At 33.9% G+C, this 22,201-nt stretch overlaps 1 protein-coding gene and 1 long non-coding RNA gene across 3 annotated transcripts in view; both read right to left on the bottom strand.

Annotated features, from left to right (window-relative positions):
* Positions 1 to 22,201, bottom strand: part of GMDS (GDP-mannose 4,6-dehydratase) — a 262,683-nt gene that overhangs the window by 149,096 nt on the left and 91,386 nt on the right. The window lies entirely within an intron of this gene.
* On the bottom strand, positions 18,190 to 21,080 carry LOC148114857 (uncharacterized). The gene is made up of 2 exons (XR_015733266.1): positions 18,687 to 21,080; positions 18,190 to 18,542 (listed from the first exon to the last, which is right to left on the bottom strand). It is a non-coding gene; the product is annotated as an uncharacterized LOC148114857 (long non-coding RNA).

Here is a 22,201-nt window from a genome sequence, read left to right as displayed (position 1 = left end):
GCTTTCCAAAGGCTCTGACGATCCCAGCTGAGTTGCCTGATTGGCAGAGGCTTTTTTTCTTTTAAAAGCCTCTGCCGATTAGGCAACTCAGCTTGGATCATCAGAGGCATTTAAAAGAAAAAAAACCTCTACCGAACAGGCAACTCAGCTGGGATCATCAGCTCACGATCCCTTTGACGATCCCAGCTGAGCCACGCGATCATCAGAGCCTTTTTTTTTTTTTTTACTTTTAAAAGCATTTTTTCGGCCAAAGCGGTTGTAGAAAAAATGCTTTTCAAAATTAAAAGAAAAAGCCTCTGATGATTGTGCGGCTCAGCTGGGCATTGGGGGGGGGGCAGGGATTTTTGCTACCGGTTCTCTGAACCACCCGCCTCCATTGCTACCGGATTGGGTGATCCAGTCGAATCGGGAGCATTTCACCCCTGCTACAGGGTGTACCACAACTCAGGCCCCGTAGGCCAATATGTCTGATTAATCTTAATAATTTTTTTTTTGAAATACAATGTTACTGTACTTAGCTATGTTCAATGGTAATGTGCCAAACAAAGAAATGTTTAGATGAAAATGGCACACAATTCAAAAATTTCAATATAATTTATATAATGAACTGGTGCTTGATTTTTGATATACCCTGTATACATCTGGAATCAAAATTTAGAAAACTAAGCTTGAACTTTTCAGCAACTCCGTGTAAAAGATTTTATGCAATAATGCATAAGAGACTGTTCATTTTTTTTCTTCCCAAATTCCATACCTTTAACTTTTATTGTACAATTAAAAAAAAAAATATTTCAAGTTGAGCTTGACTTCTGATTACATCATAGGCACATTCATGTAGTATTTTTCAGCAACAGTGCTGAAGCTTTATACCATCTTCTTTTCTACTGGTTTTTTGACTTCTCAGTTAGCCTATAGTCTTGGTTAGTATTGGGGTCCATCCAAGCGCTGAACAGGCTTAACTCTGCTTAGCTTCTGACTCTAGACAAGGTTTGCCAAGGGCTGCTACTTGCTGAAAATTTTATAATGAAACTCTTAAAATAAACTTAAAAATGAGGAACACCATAATTTTGTGCTACAGTTGACAACATTTTGTACTATGTACTGAGGAACTGAAAAAATAGTAAATATTCACATGTCAAATTTGTACTAAAAGAAAACTGTGTCTGAGTTTCAGTTTAGTTATGATTAATAAAGGAAAATAGCTTCCATGTTTTCTTTCTAAGCAATTAACAGTGGAAAGCTGAACATAAACCATGGCTTCCAAATTTGGCTTGTTAGGAAAACAAGGTAAAGCTTCAGTTTGTACATCATGGTAAGCAAAACAAAAAATGCTTCTGTGATTTGTTTAGCTCAATCATATCAATACTCCATAAAACTTTTTTTCTTTTCTATTCTTTTTTTCTTTGATTATTATTTTATTTTAATCAGTACAATAGATGCCAAGTTCAAATCACAAAAGTTTAGAGATAAAGTATTTACAATATTTCGTAATTAGCCAGTATTATTCATAATATAGGTTCACCAACGTCTTACCACAGTCTTGTGTAGATCAAGAGCAATTGCAAACCTGATATACAAAACTATAGGTAGGCTTCGACTCACGACACAACAGAACCCCAAATTTTTGTTGTTAAGTGAGGTATTTGTTAAGTGAACTTTGCCCCAGAAGCTCCCCAATGTGGAGATCTAAGGCAGCAAAATAAATGTTTGTCTGGCGACCTCCATTTTGTTCCCACCCACAAATATGTGGGACAAAATGGCAGCTATATTTGGATTGCTGCCATACAGTCCTGAAACAAACTGCTTCATTGTCCAGCCTTTTCAAGGTCTGCACAGTGCTGCAGAAGCCTTTTTTTTTTTTATTTGATTTATATGCCGCCCTTCTCCGGAGACTCAGGGCAGCTTACAATGTGTTAAGCAATAGCCTTCATACTTTTGCAGCATTCAGACAAAATAGTGGCTGCATTTGGATCGCCGCCACAAGGCCTGCCCTCCTTCCACAATCTGACCTCTGGAGTGCTTCAGAAGGCAAGTGTGGGGCATGATAGGTGTGTGCCACCTATGATGTTTGGGTAGGAGGTCCAAGCGCTGCAGGATTCCAGATGGATAGGATGGGGGAAGAGAGCTAGGAGGGCATTGCAGCAACCCTGTAGTGGGTCATAAGGGTGAATAAACTGCATGCCTGCTGCAACAATTGCAACTTTGAGATGGGGTCATATATAGATTTTATTAAATGGCCTGTCGTATCTGAAGGATTACCTCTATTGAAAATATAATGTTGCAATAGCACTGATATTGCTGGAGGTAAGCACCATCTGCTGTTACTGAAGAATGTAAATATATTTTGCTGGAATATATATCTATATCTATATCTATATCTATATCTATATCTATATCTATATCTATATCTATATCTATATCTATATCTATCTATCTATCTATCTATCTATCTATCTATCTATCTATCTATCTATCTATCTATATTCCACGTGTGTGTCTATGTGTCTGTGTGTGTACATGTATATACACAAAATTCAGTTATAGGAAAGTTGGGTTCTATAGAAGTATTGTGGGCTATTCTATCAAAACTTCCTTATTAACATAGTGCATGATAAGAAGGATTTGATGCCAAAAAAACACAGAGTTCTATAAACATAATTTTAAAACAGTCAGAGCTGCTCCAAAAGCGTAACAAAAACGAGTACCTAAGATGCTTTTAAAATAACCTCTTAAACACAAATTACCGGCATGTCTTTTTAAAAATCTGATGTAGCTCATATAAGTAAGCAATACCTGAATTAAACTTTAAATTTATGTGGGAAAAAGAAATATTTACTGGCAGTTGCATTAAAATATATAAATCTAAGTCTGAACTAAAATATTAAACACAAAATACTAGTTAATCCATTTCTGTAACAGAAAAGACTGTAAAAGAATGTTTAAGCGTATTATTAGGACTGAAAAAAATTTGTGAGTGGTAGTTATGACCTCTAAGGCCATAAAATATTATACAAATTGTCTGGTTGTCTAGCATATTGGATTATTATTGTATGGATAAACAGCTCACATACAGGATTTATTGATGTTCAACTTAACCATACGATGAGGCTAATTACTGGGTGCATAAAATCTACACCTAGTTACTGGTTACCAGTTGTTAGTCACATACTCCCTCCACACTTACGACGACAAGAAGCTCTAATTCGGGAATATAGTAAGATCCTGTTAAATTCCTCTCTACCCATACATGGATACATTCCTGATCTCTTAAGATGCCGATTAAAGTCAAGAAATTCACCAATCTTCACAGCGCGTAAGTTGATGGCTGATCACCAGAACACCACACAAAAGTGGATGGAGGCGTGGAATAGCTGTTCCCCCCAAGATGTCTCCGAGCATATCAGTCCTAGTAGTATATCTCCAGGATTTAGCCTACCCCGACACATATGGGTGACATATAATAGAATTAGAACAACTCATGGGGTGTGTGCTGACTCCCTGTATAAATGGGGAAAGACACCTTCAGCACAATGTGATTGCGGGGCCCCTCGACAGACTATCCAGCATATAGTGAGGGAATGCCCTAACAGAAGGTATCCAGGAGATTCTAGGGACTTCCTCTGCATAACAACGGCAGCTACTGACTGGATCTCCAAACTTGACATTAAACTTTGAAATGTTATTTCTGTTTTCCTTTTAGGTTTTCTTACTGCTTTTTTATTGTTTTAATCGTTTTTAACCTGTAAAAATGAAGTGTTTTAATACTGTGTGTGACCAACCATACGCTAAATAAATAAATAAATTGCTAGCATATTGCTATTATTATTACTGATAGATTAAGTATGTGTGTGATCTCATACTGCACTTACCTTAGCCTGCCTGTTTATGTTGTTACTTCCTGCAAAGTTGTTGTTGTTGTTAGTTCCTCTCAAAATTTCAATAAATAAGGAGTAGAAACAATCTCCAGTAGCATCCACAAGATCAGTCAGACTGGTGACAAAAGCAGCACCACAGTGTTTTTATATGTGAGTCATCACATTGCAATCATGTCCATAAGGGTCAAAGGTCGCACTATAAAAGTGCAATATTCTTTGGTTTTCATTTTTTTAAATTTGGATTGAAGCAGCAGGAGATTGTGGACACCAATGCCTGACTCTAGTATCTTTTGTTTCATCCACAGAAAAGGCACAACATTTATTTTAAGAAAAAACTGAAACACTGCAAATTATGCATGTCAGACCACCTTTGTATCGCTTAGTGTCATTTCAAGGATAATATTATAATCATAATTTATAATTCATGTAGTGTATTGATCAATATATAGTCTATTACTATTATTTATTTCTGACTGTGATAAAAAAGGTAAGTGTGTTCAGCATGCATCACTGGGAATAGTTTTCTCTGTTTAAGTCATAGGTCTAAATGGATATGTTTATGCCAAGAAATGAAAATACAATTGATACAAATAAAATATATGTGCATGCCTTGGAGCAATATAATAAAATACAAAAAGAATTTGAGATGTTAATCTCTCTCTCCAAATGAGTTTATGTTCAGATGGGTTGCATTCACTATAACTATTTTTAATGTTAAAATACCCTAGGGAAGTTATAAACTCACCAAATATGCAGTTAAAGTTACTTTATATTATGTGCAGCTGCATGGCTTTGTACCAGTGACCAAACTTCCTAAATGGGCCAGCAAAGGAGAAGAGTTTTGCTTCCTACATCTCCTTCCACCAGTAACACAATGCTTTGCTTGTTGCAACATTTAAATTTTCTAGTATGTCAAAATAATCTTATGACCTTAGTAAATTTTGTTATGCAGGGGAGAAAAAGAGGGGAGGAGGCGATGCGGATATGCCAAAATGAAGAAATATATATATATACATACATACATACATACATACATACATACATATATATACATATAGATAGATAGATAGATAGATAGATAGATAGATAGATAGATAGATATAGATATAGATATATAGATATATAGATATATAGATATATATAGATATATATATAGATATATAGATATATATATAGAGATATATATAGATATATATATACACATATACATATGAATAATATTCTCTACCTTATGCAGGCCACCCCTAATCAATTTTGTAATGAAAAATTATACTTCCATTAATTTGTCAATGTTTAGCACCTCTTGTTCTACCAACAGGATTAATGGAAAGGGAATGGTTTAAATGGTTTAACACCTTAATGCACTAATTCTGGTTTTGTTGCAAATACTGGCACTAAAATTTGTATAACCAAATTCTAGTAGCTGATTTAACAGATACTAGTGAAACCTAGCAATGATGTTTTAAAGCAAGTTGTTTATGAAATATTTTATAATCCATTTGTCAATATCTAACACAAATAAAAAAAATCAGATACTGAAAATACAAGTTTACTATAATTCAAATACTTTTAGCTTAAACATTTCAAAGAAAATAAAACAGTAGGGTGGTCACTATCAGAGGCTGTCTGCTTGCTAGTTTTTACAAACATCATGAGGTCACATGAAATGGTGCTTTGACATGTTATGGCTCACTGGCAGTGATTAATTGACCAATATACTTTGATTTTGACATTTAGACACAGCATTCTCCGAGAACAACCTGAAAAGAAATCTCAGATCTCAATCTCATGCATGTTTTAACTGATGTTTTACATTCCACTTCTAGAAATGTTCTCAAATTCTTCATTAAAAAGTTAATATTTGGTCCTCAGGTTTACACTGTGGCATATCTGCCTGAAACATCTAGGTAACATCATTATAAACAATGTTAATAATGATTCAAGTATGTTATAAAATTCATGGTATATATGTATATAGATATATATTTATCAGAGTTGGAACAAGTTCAGTACCAAATTAGTGAAAGTTGATCGATTTTCAAAACAGGAAACAGATGAATTATATTAGATGCAATTTTATCTTAGGTTTTTTTTAAAAAAACAGCTCAAATGTACACACAAAGCTAGGACTTTCACAAAAGCAGTAACAAACATTGAAGAAGTATGGGAAGTATAATTTGCATATTTCCTAAACCAAAATTTGAGACATATCTGTATCTCTGATTGCACTTCTGTACACAGCATAGATGCAAATTGACCCAATAATAAATTGTTCTCATGAAGTAATATATAGAATAGAAAACTATAAGTGTTACTTACAAAATCTTCAATAGTAGAACAAAGATAAGAATGAAACATTAGTTAAAATTGCATTGTGTCCATTCTATTTTTGTTAGTCAGCTAACCCAATAAAATGATATGCTTGCTGCTTCCTTATAAAAGGATATATGCCTTTTTCTGAGATATACTAGATACAAAAGAAGAGAAGGAGTTTAATAACTCTTAAGGATAATTGAATCTAAGCCTTCCAGATATTCCTACACTTTTAAAATTTTATCTTTCTTCAAAAAAAATAATTGCCTAAATCATACCTCTAAGGTCAAATAGCGCTCTCTTTATTTGCTGATGCTATATGTTGCTGGACAAATGTTAAATAATGTCAAACCTTGTAGAACATTTGTGAACTAAGTAAATAATTATATATTTACTTCACCTTAGAAAAACAAATGGGAAATTACTTCAAGTTCACTGTTAAAATACAAAGGTGCATGCTTATATTCAAAGAAGAAAAACCATGTAATTTAATGCAGAATATTTGACTAATCCAAAAGGTCTACATTTTCTATTATGTGTGCTTATGTGTACTTGTCTTTGTTCAGTTAGTTCATTGGTCTTATAAGTTTGACAACATTAAAGGCAAAATTCTAGATGATTATCTAAAATACCAACAATCCTTTTCATCAACAGGTTGTTATTTTCCCAATAAAGAGATAATACCAACTTTGTTTTATAGCATACATAAGAATTTATACTTGTTTATTTATTTATTTTCTAATAAAATTAATGATGAACACAATTAATACAAAGCTGAAACAGTGTTGTTCCAATGTGCATTTGATCCTTGGATTAGATTAGTTAGGCTTCAAGGGTGCCTGTAAATGTTTATTAATGGCTTTTAAGGATTTTATTTTAGCGGTTTACTCTGAACCCTTCCCTTTTTTTTTCCTTTTCCTTTTTAACCATTTTTTAGTCCATTAGGATTGAGGCAGTTTTGAAGAAGGAAGGAAGGAAGGAAGGAAGGAAGGAAGGAAGGAAGGAAGGAAGGAAGGAAGGAAGGAAAGAAAGAAAGAAAGAAAGAAAGAAAGAAAGAAAGAAAGAAAGAAAGAAAGAAAGAAAGAAAGAAAGGAAGGATAATCTTCTCAAAAACTGCCTATAAGATTAAAGTGTGGTTGGCTCTTTCTCAGGATAAAAAGGTAATATCCAATGTCAGGGAAGATTTAACTTATTTTAGAGATTCTTAAGACAATGAAGAAAAATACGTGGCAGATTTGCCTGTTTTAACAACTTAATTAGAAGCCTATCAAGAATCCTGAAGTGAATGGCACATGCTGCCTAATATCATTCAAGCATTCATTGTCAAGGTTCAAAAGGGTCAGAATATTACTCAAACACTGCAGATCCAGATATGGAATCTCTAGCTATGAAATCTGTACAGAAGTGATAGTACTTCTGTACAGTGTTCAATTCATGCAGTATATGATTGATACTGTTTAGGGCATGAAATGGTCTGCATAACTTGGTCGCGCAATCTTTTATGCAAAATCTATAAGAATAGGAACACAGCACAAATGCAGACACAGGGAATGATTACCGGTATATATGATTCTGCTGGATTTTACTGATCTGTAGGATTGGTCAGAAGTTCCGCCAACTTCTATTTTAGATTGCTGTATTGATTTTTGTTTGCTTGTTTTAGTTCATACCAACTTGCATATGATTATGAAACCACTAAATTGTTTTATAGCAACATTAGAGAAAAGAGGCTTGTTTTATTACTGCATAGATTCATAGGCTATTTTTAACATTTAATCATTTTGACCCTAAATATTCTTTTTCAGGTTGGATCCACAAATTGTAAAAGGAAGTTTCTCCATATTAACTTGAACAGTACAATCTTTTCTAAATATCTTTTCGTCTGAACTGGATGTGTATCTGCTGAGGAAAAGGAGGTTTCAATGCTGGTGACCTAATTATGGAATGCTTTCCCTAGAGAAGTTCATTAGGTACTGTACTTGGATAACATTTGGCAAAGTATTTCCCAGATGTCTTAAATCTAACATGTTCTTCCTCTGAAAGTATTTTTATGCTACTCTTTTAATTCTTGCAGCTTTCAACATGTGTTTTTTTTATTCTTCCCATTATATCTGTAAAGTCAGTCTAGGAATTTGAGTTGGCCTTAGCCAAAAAAATTCCTCAAATAATAAATAATAATGTTTTTATAGCACTTGTATAATCTCACCTCCACATTTTGAGACTCAGAGATACTGAAGAAGTGAAGCCTAGATTTTTTGTGTGGCCAAATAACCAGGAAGCTAGGGCCAGGGCTTGTAATTTGGGGGGGGGGGGGGAAGGGGAGAGGAAAAGAATGTTTTCAAATTTGCTCAAATATAAGTAATATTTAGTATTAAGGTGATAAAATGAGGATTATAGATAATAATCACAACAATGGATGCTTTTCACTATTAAAAAGAAGTTTATGGAATAAAATAATGTAAAACATTATCACGACCATGTGCCTGTATAATATAATTAAAGATTTTCTCTTCAGTACAAGTTTGTATTTCTTATCTCTGATATCCTTTGTCCTTTTAACATGTTCAAGTTAGACCATCCGTTTGAAAAATGTTCAATTTTTCTCATTTCTTGGGAATTATGACATAAGCCTTTCTAATCTAAAATCAACCTCCAAACTAATAGAAAATGCAAAAATTATGGAATTTTTTCCCACATTTCTGGAAAATCTAATAAATTCAATTAAGAAGAAATGAACGAAGGTCATGAACCTCTAGTTTCAATATAAAAATTCTGCTTATATTTTCATATCTTAACATATAAAGTAAAAGACCATTTGTTTACTCAGTATGCAAAATATCTGCCTCATCTCTGTATTACCTTTACTCCATCACTTCTGAGGTGAACAAATATGTATTTAATGAAAAAGCAACATTGTTCAAATTCAATTGCAGTTAAAACCATAATTAAACCTGCCAATTTTGTAACTCAAACTATTTGATATTGTTATCTATAGAACTTTTGAATGCAGTTCATCAAATCTATGCATTATGGAGGAAAAAAGCCCACAGCACTATAAAAACTAAAGCTTTTTTCAATGTAAATCACTTCACAGAGATTTTCTCCTTTATATGAAATGTTAACAACATTTCAATTTATAATTAGTTACTTTCCATTGGAAGGAAATAAATACTGCACTCTAGTTTCACTTAGAAACCCCAAATTTAATATACTGTGAATACTTATTTCTGCTGTAATATATACTCATTGCTCTAATACATACTCAGTCAGAATGGAATAGATTTTTATGTCTAAATATATTAGTATTAAGAAAAAAGCTACTATCCTACCATGCAAAGGAAATGAACAAATTAACTCCTGATATCTCTAATATATTATGTGACAAACAATGACCTTCTTAGCTATCACCCTTAAAATGAGAAAAAGATTTATCAAGCCACTTGCCTCTGTATAAGCTAATATAATAAACTGGAAACCTGATCTCTACCTTGGCCTCTCTAGATATATTTGCAATCAATGTAAAAAATGGTCTTGTCAAGATCTGAGATAGGTTATCTCTTTCTGGACTCATCAACATTAGCCTTTTGTGGGAAGTGGGAGTTTGGAAATGGAGTGCATGTTCCAAGTTTATTTTAAAGAGGAAGGGATTTCATAAAAATAGCAAAGAAATTGTAATGAAAGTGTAATAGAAAATCCCATAAAATATCATTTTTTTAAACCATAAAATTATATGTCTAGTTATATTAATTCCCTTGAAAGCAAGTATTAATCCACTTAAATTAGCAAAATAAAATGCTTTTAAAAATCTAATAAGATCTAAATAAGCCATAACTTATTTTCAGTATCCTTCTAGGTAGCACGACAGATCCAAAAGCAATAAGCATAAAAAGAGGAAACAAAACACTAGGGCTGTTCAACAACAGGTAGAACAGAAATATTTTTTAATGTAAGTAGTCAATTCTATAAAAAAAACTTGCTTTCATTTGAGCATTTTTGTGTGACACGTGAATTGAATCTTCTCCCCTTTTAAATCAATACTTTATAACTTTTTGTAAAGTTTTACTATTAGCAGGAGACATGTTTCACATCTATAAAAACTGTACCTTTGAAGTAATAACAACTTTCGGACTGATTTTCAAATTTTACCATTCTATATAAAATAAATGGATTTGGAACTCTGACATCCAACTATCAATATATGATGAAATAAACTTCTATTCCTGTATAATAATAATGAAAAAAAATAACTTTTTTGCAACGAGAAGCCTAGATTTCATTTGGTTGTTTTCATCTCATTATAAAAATGTACTCCTTCATCTCCTGAAAAACAGGAGAACTTAAATTTAAAACAAAACAAAACAAGGACTGAAGCAAAAGTAGCACTGAATTAAAAGTACTTGGAGGCCAAGAGCTTTGATCCTGAATTTAACTAGCCATTCCATCCTCATGAGGTAGGCACCACAGAAGGTTGGGCTGGGGTAACAGAGAACTCATTGTTTTCAAAATACAGCTAGAAAAATACTGCTTTATATTTCCTCACACCACAGACCTCGTGCTGAAGTCCAAAGCGGAGAAGATGAGGGTGATCCATTCAAAAACCATTTTTCCACTATAAACTACCTTCAAGCTCCCACTTCTGACATGCAAACACTGGTAAAGGATGTTATGATGGTATGCAATGCATAAAAAAAAACCTTTTTATTTATGTGCGATTGGGGCACTTTTCTATCCGTTTCCCTTTTTAATCCTGAGCAGAACAAGATGAAACTGTCCAAAGAGAAGCATACAAATATTCACAAAAAAGTGTTGGCATTCCGCACCTGTTTAAATTGTTTATAATATAATGAAGTGTGGACGCAGACTTTAGGACAGACATACAATACATTTCAAAGATTTTACTGTTATCAGTTTTTATTCCCCTCAGAAATTCACATCTTTGGAAACTCTGTGACTTATTAGCTAGAATATTTTATATTTCATGCAGAGTTTTAGGAATATGAATGGGGAATCAAAATGTCAGTATAACAGATGGCAATATAGAGTTGCTGTTTTTTAAAATTTAAATTAGACATATCTATTGGCAAATTTTGCAGAAATAACAAGTCTTTGATTTTGAGGGCCAAATCAAAATAGAATTACCTTTGTGATTAGCACCTGTAAATCTTACTTTACTGAAATTTAGGCCACATCCACACGTTAGTTTGCTACACTCTCCACCTGCCCCAGACCCAGCAGAAACCATGCCATCATAATTATTGCTGCCACTACAGTGTGCCATTAAGGTATAACCAAAATAAGTCAGTTATGATGCTATCCGTATAGTTTTAACATGCAACCTTCCATTAACTAGTAGATCATCTGGCTGAAATTCAGGCCATGCCCCAACATTATCTACCACATGAAAAGCCTCTTTCAACGAGTCAGCACAAAGCTTTAATAACTGATGTAATACTTTTTATCCTGGCTTACCACTGATTTACTGAACATTTTATAAAGAATTCCTTGAAATGATGGATTGACTAGTTGACTGGTTGATCAGTTTGCCACTAGTTGGCAGCAAACAGGTTTTGTACCACTTGGCTACCATCTACTGATTGTCCGTCTGAAGATCTGGAATTTAAGAAAGGATTATCATAAATTGGGAAAGAAGGATCCTGGACTCTTGGGCAGCAGCAGCAATTCCCTGACAAATAGACTGCAAGAGACAAATACTTTCAACTACTCTTCTAATTACATGTATTAAGCCAAGGACAAACTGGTTAATTTCAGGTTTTACATTGTTTTAGTTGAATAATTGACTGAATTACTTTGTTTTTGTTTTGGACTGGCTGCTGAAGCCAGGGTTCTGAATTTCCTTGCATTCAGGAATAGAGGATAGAGGATAATGGGTAAGGCAGATGAAGTGAGGCAGTACCAAAGAAAACCAGCAGTCACTAAGCCAGAGGTTTGCTACCGTGAAACACGCCTTTGCAGACTGCGTCACCATCAGTGGTGGGTTGCCCCCGGTTTGGACCAGTAGTAAAACTGGTGGGAAGCTCTGCCCACTGATCCGGACATCATCATAGGTGATCTGTGCATGCACGGGTGCGATGCGAACTGGTAGTAAAGGTAAGTAGAACCCACCCCTGCTCACCATACTCATCATTATGTCCTATGTTTTGAATTGTACTTAATTTTAACTTAAATTTAAATATAACTTAAATCTCATTCTCTCAAGTAAGTCAATACATTTTAATGAAACCCTACTTCACTAACCAAATATTCATTTCATAAATTAAACATAGTCCATTTCTGAGGTCCTTACTTTAACTTCTGATATACTTTCTTTCTTTAGTAGCTGCATCCAAGGCCAAATTACACTTGTATTGTACTTTCTAAATACAGAAAGTATTTTTTTCCATTTAAAGCTGAATTAAGCAATCATTTAATTAACTGTTCCCATTTAAATTAAAGTAAGCTATGTTGTAATCCAAACTGCAGTAAACTATGCTGCAATTCAACCCACATCACACCCCAAATGAACTTAAAACATTCCAGCTGGTGGCTATTTGTAATTTCCCTGCCTCATGTTAGGTTTTCTGACATTTTCATTGCCTGTTGTTCTAGTGATAATGTGCAAGCACAAAGATGTATTAAATTAGGGATAAAATGGAAACACATATAGATTGAAGAAGAACAAAACAGAAGCCTGTATTCAGGAAAAATGCACATGTTTTCCCTGCTACTAAGTTTAGCATCTACATTAATAGGAAAAGGATCAGGATTCTTCTTTCATAATAAATATTTGTTTACTACAGAACTGAATAGGTGTTAAATGATAAACAATGGTTTGGTGTTACAGGAATGTGGTCTTAAGGAGCTTCGAGCTCACATGATATTTCACTCCCAAAACTATGACAGACAGCATTTCCCCCCAGTCTTTCCCAATTTTGTCAATTCTGTGTTTATCCTGCAAAATAGAGCTAAAGTAACTTTGTTTTAGTCCTTTTTACAAGAGTCATAAGAAACTGATTTACCATTTTGCTTGAAGCAGCCAATTATGGCTTGCCTGAAGCGGAGAAAAGAAGAAATTATTGTACGTGGAAGAAATGTTTGAATCTTTAATGTCTTGATTCACAATAGTATCAAATTACCTTTATTATTACATCTGGAAAACTCCAGAATGCATACATTCTTTCTTATAGCAAATAATTGAAGACTTTGTGTTCACTTAATATGAAATCTATTTTCACTACTTTAAAGCTCTGACTTAAGGATTCTGACTTAATTTAATATTTTCAATAACAGTAAGCCCTTTTGTTTTTCTGTTAACACCTACTGAAAAAAAGACTCTACGGTAATAGTAATTTCTTTAAAAGAATTGATACTCTGCAGCATTGAGTTTGCTCTAAAAACACAAGATTCTATATATTTCAATTTCAATTTCCTCCCTGAGTTTTCTCCCTTGTAGGTTGTTTTTTTAAAAATTATCATACATTTCTGACAATGCTCACGTCAAAAGGAAAACGTTTTTGCTTGGAATGTACGGCAGTATCCAAAATGGTCTCTCTAGATTACAATAGCAGCTCATGAATTGGCTATTCACGTTATTTATTAACAGCCACATATTGGACAAATTATTTAACACAGTGACTCCTAATAAGTCAGAATAGCAATTAGCTACCTCAGCATGTAGGTTGTTTGTGACAATTTATAGACGCTCTCAAGCTGTCACAGCACTTCGAAAGCACCAATGGGGGAAACCTTTTAATGATTCACTTGAGATGACAAGCATTACATGGTACACATGGTAGGAATGCATTTGGCAGCTTATTTAGTTACACAATTTCCTCTGCCCCTTCTCTGCACTTGTTTACCTGTTTACAACACAGGCTGATGGCAAGGATGAACAATGAAGCAATTTGTCCCAGCCAAAAAGAGTGAGGGGTGAAAGAGCTTAAATTTTGTACATTAGCATTTATGAATGGAATTTTTAACACTTAAATAATAAGAAAACTGAAGATGGCATGGATTCAATTAGCAACTGAAATACAGAAAATGTGATACCTATTAGCCCAAAGATCTGAATCTAATCAAAGTAAGGAGGGAAGCATAAAAATGGGCATTGATTTTTCTTTTAATCAAGATTCTCTTTTTCAGTAAAAATTATGTGAGAAACATACCGCATTTAGACAAACATACATTTAGATAAAGAAGAATGAGAAAGAAATGAGAAAGAATCAGATTTACAGTTAGAGATCACATTACATGTGGTGGGCAGGTCTCTAATTTGTCCACGTAAAGTAAAATCTGCTATGTGAGTTGGTAACACTACAGGGGAAATAGCTACTCAACTTTTTCCGCATTGCTCTTTTTTTTTTTGTCTTAAATTGTCAGTTTGTCATCACACTGCATACTCATCCATTAGCTGGATGGTTTCTGAGAGGTCGAAGAGAGAAGAGTTAAGCTGCTTTTTCCTCTGTTCTAAATTTCAACCTTGTCTAGATACCTGGTATCTAGGTATAACTAGCTTAAGTATAGCTAGCTGAACTTGGTATGAATAAAAAAATGATTATGTACCATCAAGTCATTTATAACTCCAAGCAATCACATAGATAAGATTTTTTCCATGACAATCTGCCCTTAATCTGGTCTTTCAGACTGATCTGAATAAACTTGGGGTTTTAATAAAATATAGTATTTAGTATTTAATCAATACATAATATTGATTGAAATGCAGCAGCAAAAAATTCATTTTATCTATTGCAACAATTATAAAATTGGCATTAAAAATGAGCTGAAATATTTGGGTGAGTTTTCTCGATACATAATGTACGATTCTTACTATTTTCTTACTGTTTTATTAACTTTTATTGTTTGTAGGCCACCCAGAACTTTATGGACTTTAAAGTTGGGTGGCCTCTAAGTCTATGAAGTGCTTTGAAGGTTCAATTTAGCATACAAAATTGAATCCAAAAACAAGCCATTGATTAATACAGGTATTCTAGAAAGAATCAGGAAAACCTCCCTCCCCAATTGCCATAAGATTTTCTATCAGATTACTCCTTTTCAATCATCTAAAAAACTAAAAGTTAAATTTATGTGACTCTTTCCCATTTTTGCACAGATCAATACTAACACTTTTCATCTGAAGCTTTGACTCCCTGCTTTGAAGCTTTTTCAGTCATGTTGAAAATACATTCAGTTTTACACTGCATCTTCCTGATTCTGGAGAAATTTCTATAAATTACTGCAACTCCCACCAGAGAATGGCATTCTAGACTCATATTACAGCAGAGGCCCAACTGACCCAAAAATTAAGTTCTGACTGCTACCTGTTCTATTGGACTCTGGATAGATTTCTTTCTTACCCCTGAGAATTCATAATATTACATGAAGGTGGAACAGATTGTGAAGTAGTCCCCGAAGTCTGGGAACACTTAGTATCTTTTAAGAATGATAGTAAATAAAAGGTGTAGAAATTAAGAGCAACTTGCTGACAAGCAGAACCAGCCTACCGATGTTAAGCAGATGCAGACTTTTATATGATGAGGAAGTGCTTGTAAAGATAGAGATAATTATTGCTTAGATATGTCTATAGGTAAAGAGTCAGAGCATGCCTCTGAAAATATGTTTTAATTTACATCTTTAAATGAGTAGAATTCTAAATACATGAAAAAGATCTATCAGTAGAAACAAGCACAGTATTTCCTCCTTTTAATCCTTTATCTGAGACTATACTAGGCCAATGATATCACCATGTTATTTACTCAGACATTTTCCATACTAAAGGAACACAGCAAACAAAAATAAATATTCTTTGAAATACAAACAAATTATTCAATAATAAATCAGTGGATACATGTTCACTTTCTACAGATATCAGTCCTGCTTTAAAATCAGAGTCCCCAAAAGTCTAAAGGAGAAATATTTAGTATTAAAGATTTTGTCAATTATCCTATTCTAGAAAACTAATCAAATATTGCACTGAAATTAATCAAACACCATAACTACATCTACACTTTCAAAATCTATAGAAAGAATACTTTTTACATAAAAAGAACATTTGAAAGCTAATATTAGTACATTCTTTTCTACATTATTGTATTTTGCACATTTCCTTCCCAAGAGAAAGGGAATAAAGATTTTATTCTAGAAATAAATTCTGTAAGTAAAATAACTGTAGAAAATTACCTCTCCATTAAAAAGTCATTATTTTGAACAGGGATTGAACATTCTATAACGTTTGTGAACGAAATTTGAAAATAAAGCTGTAGGCTAGGACCACTAATGAATCATGGCCCAATCTTTTGATAAGAGAGAATTGCTATTTGCAATCAAGTCAAAATGTCAGGTGTTCAAGTGCAGCTATGAACTAATATTGTACATAAAATCCATGTGTTCCTTTGAAATGGATCAGAAGCCAAGGTCAGATTGGAAGTCATAAAACTTAAGCTTTTGTATAGTCTCCTGTCTCCTTGAGGAAAAATGTCAGCATCTCTTTTTCCCAAAGGATGGAAAGTGACATGGAGGGCAGTCACTAATCTGATACCATTGTATGGCAATTCTGATTGCTGTGATGAATCTGAATGCTATGGATGATTCCAAAGTTAGCTACAAAGAACTGGAAAGGAAACCTGCTGTCTTTTTCCTGGTTTGTTTTTTTTGGGGGGGGAAACTGCTCCTTTTATCCCTACTGTAAGTATTTGTAACTCATTGTCTTGATGCCCCCTTGCCCTCCTTTCCTGTTAGTTTTTGTTGAATGGAACAATAGGCAAAATATATTCTTGAATGAGACCTCTGCATACAAATAAAAGCATAGGGTCAGGAGTTGGCATTCTTGGACAGTAGTATGTCAAAAATCCTTAATTTGTCTGTAACTGATCCTTTTCATTGCCGTACATGCTAGTATGAGGCCACAACTACTGTTGCTAAAGGGAAGAGTAAACCATTATCCGTGCATTAAAAATTGGAGTTGTAATAAATGTCAACTTAGATTTCTCTCTTGTTTCTAGTTTCCTATCTGTAGTTTTATTTCTGAGAAATACATTAGGCAGCTGCTAAATATATAATAGATCTGTAAGAATACAGTCTAAATAAATTATCCTGAATGAGAAGGTGGAGTTCAATTATACAGCTTCTTACTATTACAATAATTAATGTATAATAGGCATACTTGTGAAAACTCTGTAACTGTCTGACTTATAATATATTTACTGTATCATATAATTATGGCTAAATCTACCCCTTCATCTGTAAGACAGAAGGATTGAAATTCTAGCTGAATAAAAATCTGTCCTTCCATCCTACAAGATCCAGCACAAATCTAGGCATAAGATGGCTTGCACTCAGACTGAAATTGTCCTCCTAGACAAATGTTTCAGAATAAAGTGAGAATCAATAATTTAGCCAACATTAACAAATAAATATTTTAGCAAAGTAAAGTTACAAAATCATGAAAAATAGAACTACTACTGGAACAAAATTCTGTTTGAGACTTTAAACTTCTCCTGTGCTGGGATCCCAATAGTCATATTGGGATCAGTCCGCTCCCACAGAGAGGGTCTCCTCAGGGTGCCATCAGCCAAGTTATGTCGGCTGGCGACACCCAGGGGGAGGGCCTTCTCTGTGGGAGCCCCAGCCCTGTGGAATGAACTGCCCCCGGAAATACGCAAGATCTCCGACCTCCGGGTGTTTCATTGCGCATTGAAGACCCTGTTGTTCCGCCAGGCCGGGCTATCAATTTAATAATTTTAAATTGGGGTATTTTAAATTTTTGGGGTTTTAAATCGGCCAAATCTATTTAATTATTTTAATTTTTAATTATTGTTGTGTCTTGTGTTTTTAAATTGGCTGTACACCGCCCTGAGTCCTTCGGGAGAAGGGCGGTATAGAAATAAAATTATTATTATTATTATTATTATTATTATTATTATTATTATTATTATTATTATTATTATTATTATCTTTGCAAAACATTTCGACCATTCCAATGTATTTCGGCATTTAACACAATAAGCTATTTCCATTATGGAAATTTAATAGATTTAGATAAACAATACATACATTAACAATACAGAAATGATCAGGATGGTCAGATGAAAGTCTCAAAACTGTCTGATTTTACAAAACGTGTTTCAGAAACAATATGAGATGCAAAAAAAAAAAAAAATCTCCATACAATTGTGCAGCAGAGAAAAACATCAGAGTTCTACTGACATAAATCCTGCCAGGTCAAACTGAAATCTAAGGATTCGGATTACGTTGTATAATGAACAGCATCTGCTTTCATCTCAGCCTCAGCAGGGATGAGGCAAGAGACATCATTCAAGATGTAACAAATGAATCAGCAGCCAGCATGGCCCAGCAAGCCTTCTAGTGGGAAAGATGATGGAAAAGCATAAGTAAAATGTTTTAAACAGAAACATCTGCATGCATCTATAAGTGAATATAACATATGGTATATTTTAAAAAATCAATTTGGAGTGAATTATAGAGGTACAATATCTGTCTATCTACCTCTATCTACCTCTATCTCTGTATGAGTGACTGCATGTGTATGTTTCATGTCTGTCTGTCCATCTATCTCCTTCCTTCCTTCCTTCCTTCCATCCATCCATCCCGTAGAATAACAACTTCATATTCTTTGCACCTAAGAACAAAAAGTGATTACGGAAATTGACTTAGTGTGGCCTATTTTGATAGATGTGTAGTTTTATTGTTTCAATGTAGTTCTACATTTTTTTAAAAAAATAATTCTTTGTTAACGGCCTTAGCAGCACAGTAGTTAGAACACAATATTGCAGGCTAATTTGCTAATTACCAATTGCCAGCGGTTTGGCAGTTCAATTCTCACCAGCTCAAGATTGACTCAGCCATCCACCCTTCCAAGGTGGGTAAAATGAGGACCAGATTTTTGGGAACAATATGTTAACTCTGTAAACCGCTTAGAGAGGGCTGTAAAAGCATTGTGAAGCAGTATATAAGTCCAAGTGCTATTGCTATTAACCAACCTGAGTACCAGTACTTCATTTAGTAACCATAATGGGGCTGGCATCGTAGTTGATAAGCAAAGCGGTTGGTAAGTGAAATCTGGACTAGGCTTACCATCATTTCCAATCATGATCTCTTGTGGAACTCCTAACACCTTTCATGACAACTCCCCCACCCCCAATATATAAATACTTTACTTTTCACACTTATTTAAAATAAGATCTATTCACAACACCAAGAAGCAGATAGTGAAAGAACAGCTGCCTTGAAAAACAACAGATTTATATCAAGATCATTTGAATTTTCTGGGATTTCACAAAATAGTCTGCTACCACTTTACTTATCTCAGTTTAATTAATAACAGGCTATTTTAATCAACACGATAAAGCCCTTGAAATCCTGCCAGCATTTATTTTTAGTACTAAGAGCAACCTAAAAAAGAATGCAATACATTTTTCCTGCAAAGGTCACTCTGTCTGGTTACTGTACTTGGAGATTAAATTTAAATGCCACAATGGACTATGTAAACTTAATTGTGGCAATCTAAAGCAGAAGTATATTTTACTATGTGACTCTCTCACTTTCTGAAGTAAAACAACAACACTCACATTTCTAGCAATTATGTTGGCCTTTTATTTGCAATTTCTGCTTAATTTGTTAATACCTTTTTAAACTCTAGCATAAAACCATGTCTGCTATGGTTTGATTTATCTTAGATCAGTGTTTTTCAACCTAAGCAAATTTAAGATATCTGGACTTCAACTTCCAGAATCCCCTGCATACTGAGAGTTGAAGTCTACACATCTTAAAATTGCCAAGTTTGAGAAACATTAGATAATTGTTTGAATTATGTGATTTTAAGATATCAGAACAACGTTCCATAATAAAGATGTCAGAATACAACTTAGCATTATACATTTATTTAAAGAAATTATAGTATATAAACATGATTTGTTTTTAGCTGTTTTTTTTTTTATGGATAGTTGTGTGCTGCCTAGAATCATTATATGAGATAGGCAGACATAGAAGTCTACAGTGATAAAAGTGCAAAAGTATTACTAAGGATTTTGAGGAACAGAAATGCCTCTAAAATAAGGCATAGGTTTACTTTTTTAATATCAATTATTTCATTTTACATACTTTTGCCATTACTATGCTACGTCATTATATTCTCCATTCTGCCATCTACATTCTCTCTGAAACCCATTCTTCTCAAGCTAAAATGGATGGGAATAGCTGTTGCCAATTATAGGGAATGATGTGAAACATTTTAATTGAAAAGACAGATGAAGCTTTTGAATAAAGGGAAAACAGGTACTGTACTTAAACTCTGATCATACAACAGTTCAGCTGGCAATGACCTCTATAGCTAAGCTTTCAATGTGTTAGATATTGCTGTTCAAATTCTAAAAAAATAGAAAGGTTTATAACAATAGAAAAATAGAAAGGTTTATAACATTAAGTCTGATGGGCCTCTGAGGCCTAAGAAAATAACCCTGTACAAGCTAAGATACATTAGCTATACCTCAGGTTGTCAAACTGCCATATGCCCCCCTAAAATGAAAAATGAATTGGTTCAAGATCCCCTATGAATAAAAGTTAAAAATACTTAATAACAAAATAATGAATAACATTGCTGTGATGGACAGATCATTTGGACAGATGGCTAAATCTACTGTTTGCGCAATCTCTCAAAATCTGTTCCAGGCATTTCTCCTCAGTTTGCCTACCCCTATGCCAGCTCACTGGAGGACTGCCCAAGGAAAGCATGAGTGATTCTGACTCTACCCAAGCTTTATCCACTGAAAAAATTATAAATTTCCTCCAAGCAGCTCATGAACTTCTAAGAAGTCATAATTGAGTTATAACTTGAAAACCTGTAAGCTACACTGTAACATAATATAGCTATATATTATATTCAAGGTAGACTCAGCCTTCCATCCTTCTGAGGTAGGTAAAATGAGGACCCAGATTGTGGGAGCAATAAGCTGACTTTGTATAAAAAAGAACACCGCTTTGGGGGGGGGGGGGAAGCAGGTACATACAAAAGTATGAAGGCTATTGCTTAACGCATTGTAAGCCGCCCTGAGTCTCCGGAGGAGGGCAGCATATAAATCGAACCAATAAATAAATAAATAAATAAATAAATAAATAAATAAATAAATAAATAAATTAAATAAATAAATAAATAAATAAATAAATAAATAAATAAAAACTGTTTTAAATATAAAAACTGGAAAAAAATTAAATTATATAATAACATTTTAATTATGTTTTATTACAATGTTATTAGTTGATAGGTAGTATTTGAATATTAGAAATGGCAAAAAGCTATGCCAAACAACAAACTCTTTTTTGGAGGCTATTGGCATAGGCTAAATGTAAATAAATAATAAATAAATATCCTTCACATTTTATTTGTTATAGATACTTCTAGCCAGAGTAGTACTAATGACATATCTGGTCCATTCGGAGCTGCTTTCAAAGACAATCTGGAATTGCAATTGGTTAAAAATGCAGGGGTCCATTTGGTAATTTATATATATCAATAGGAATATATTACACCTCAACTACATGCCCAACACTGACTTTTGGCTGCAACTCAGTTTAGAATTGCATCTGAAAGCCTGTATGGATCTAAACAGCTTTATATGACAGAATATTTGAAGCTTCATGTTGAACTGTGGGATCCTTGGTGCTCTCGCCCTATATGGCCTGTCACCTAGATATTTCCTGGACATTTTTCTCCAACTGATGTTTGAAAGACACACCCATTCTTACCTGCGGTGGAGTATATATGAACATTTGAGGCCTTTTTGTTGCATTTAACCAATCAGGTGCACGACAATCTTTTCTCATTCCTGTTAAACTCAATCTTAGTTTTCACTGCTGGTTTGCTGCTTATACTGGGTTGCACACTACCTTCCTTGTTTATATTAGCAAGCCCTTAAATTCAGAGCAAGGTAACTAGTCCCTCAGAGGCTAGCAAAAGGAAAAAGTCATGAACTGAAACTATGATAATTATGCTGGCATCCATCCTA

Source organism: Pantherophis guttatus, chromosome 3 (assembly GCF_059756535.1).
Source record: "Pantherophis guttatus breed Tessera chromosome 3, ASM5975653v1, whole genome shotgun sequence".
NCBI lineage: Eukaryota > Metazoa > Chordata > Lepidosauria > Squamata > Colubridae > Pantherophis > Pantherophis guttatus.
Note: the sequence above shows the minus strand (reverse complement) of the source record. Positions and strands in the feature narration are given on the sequence as shown.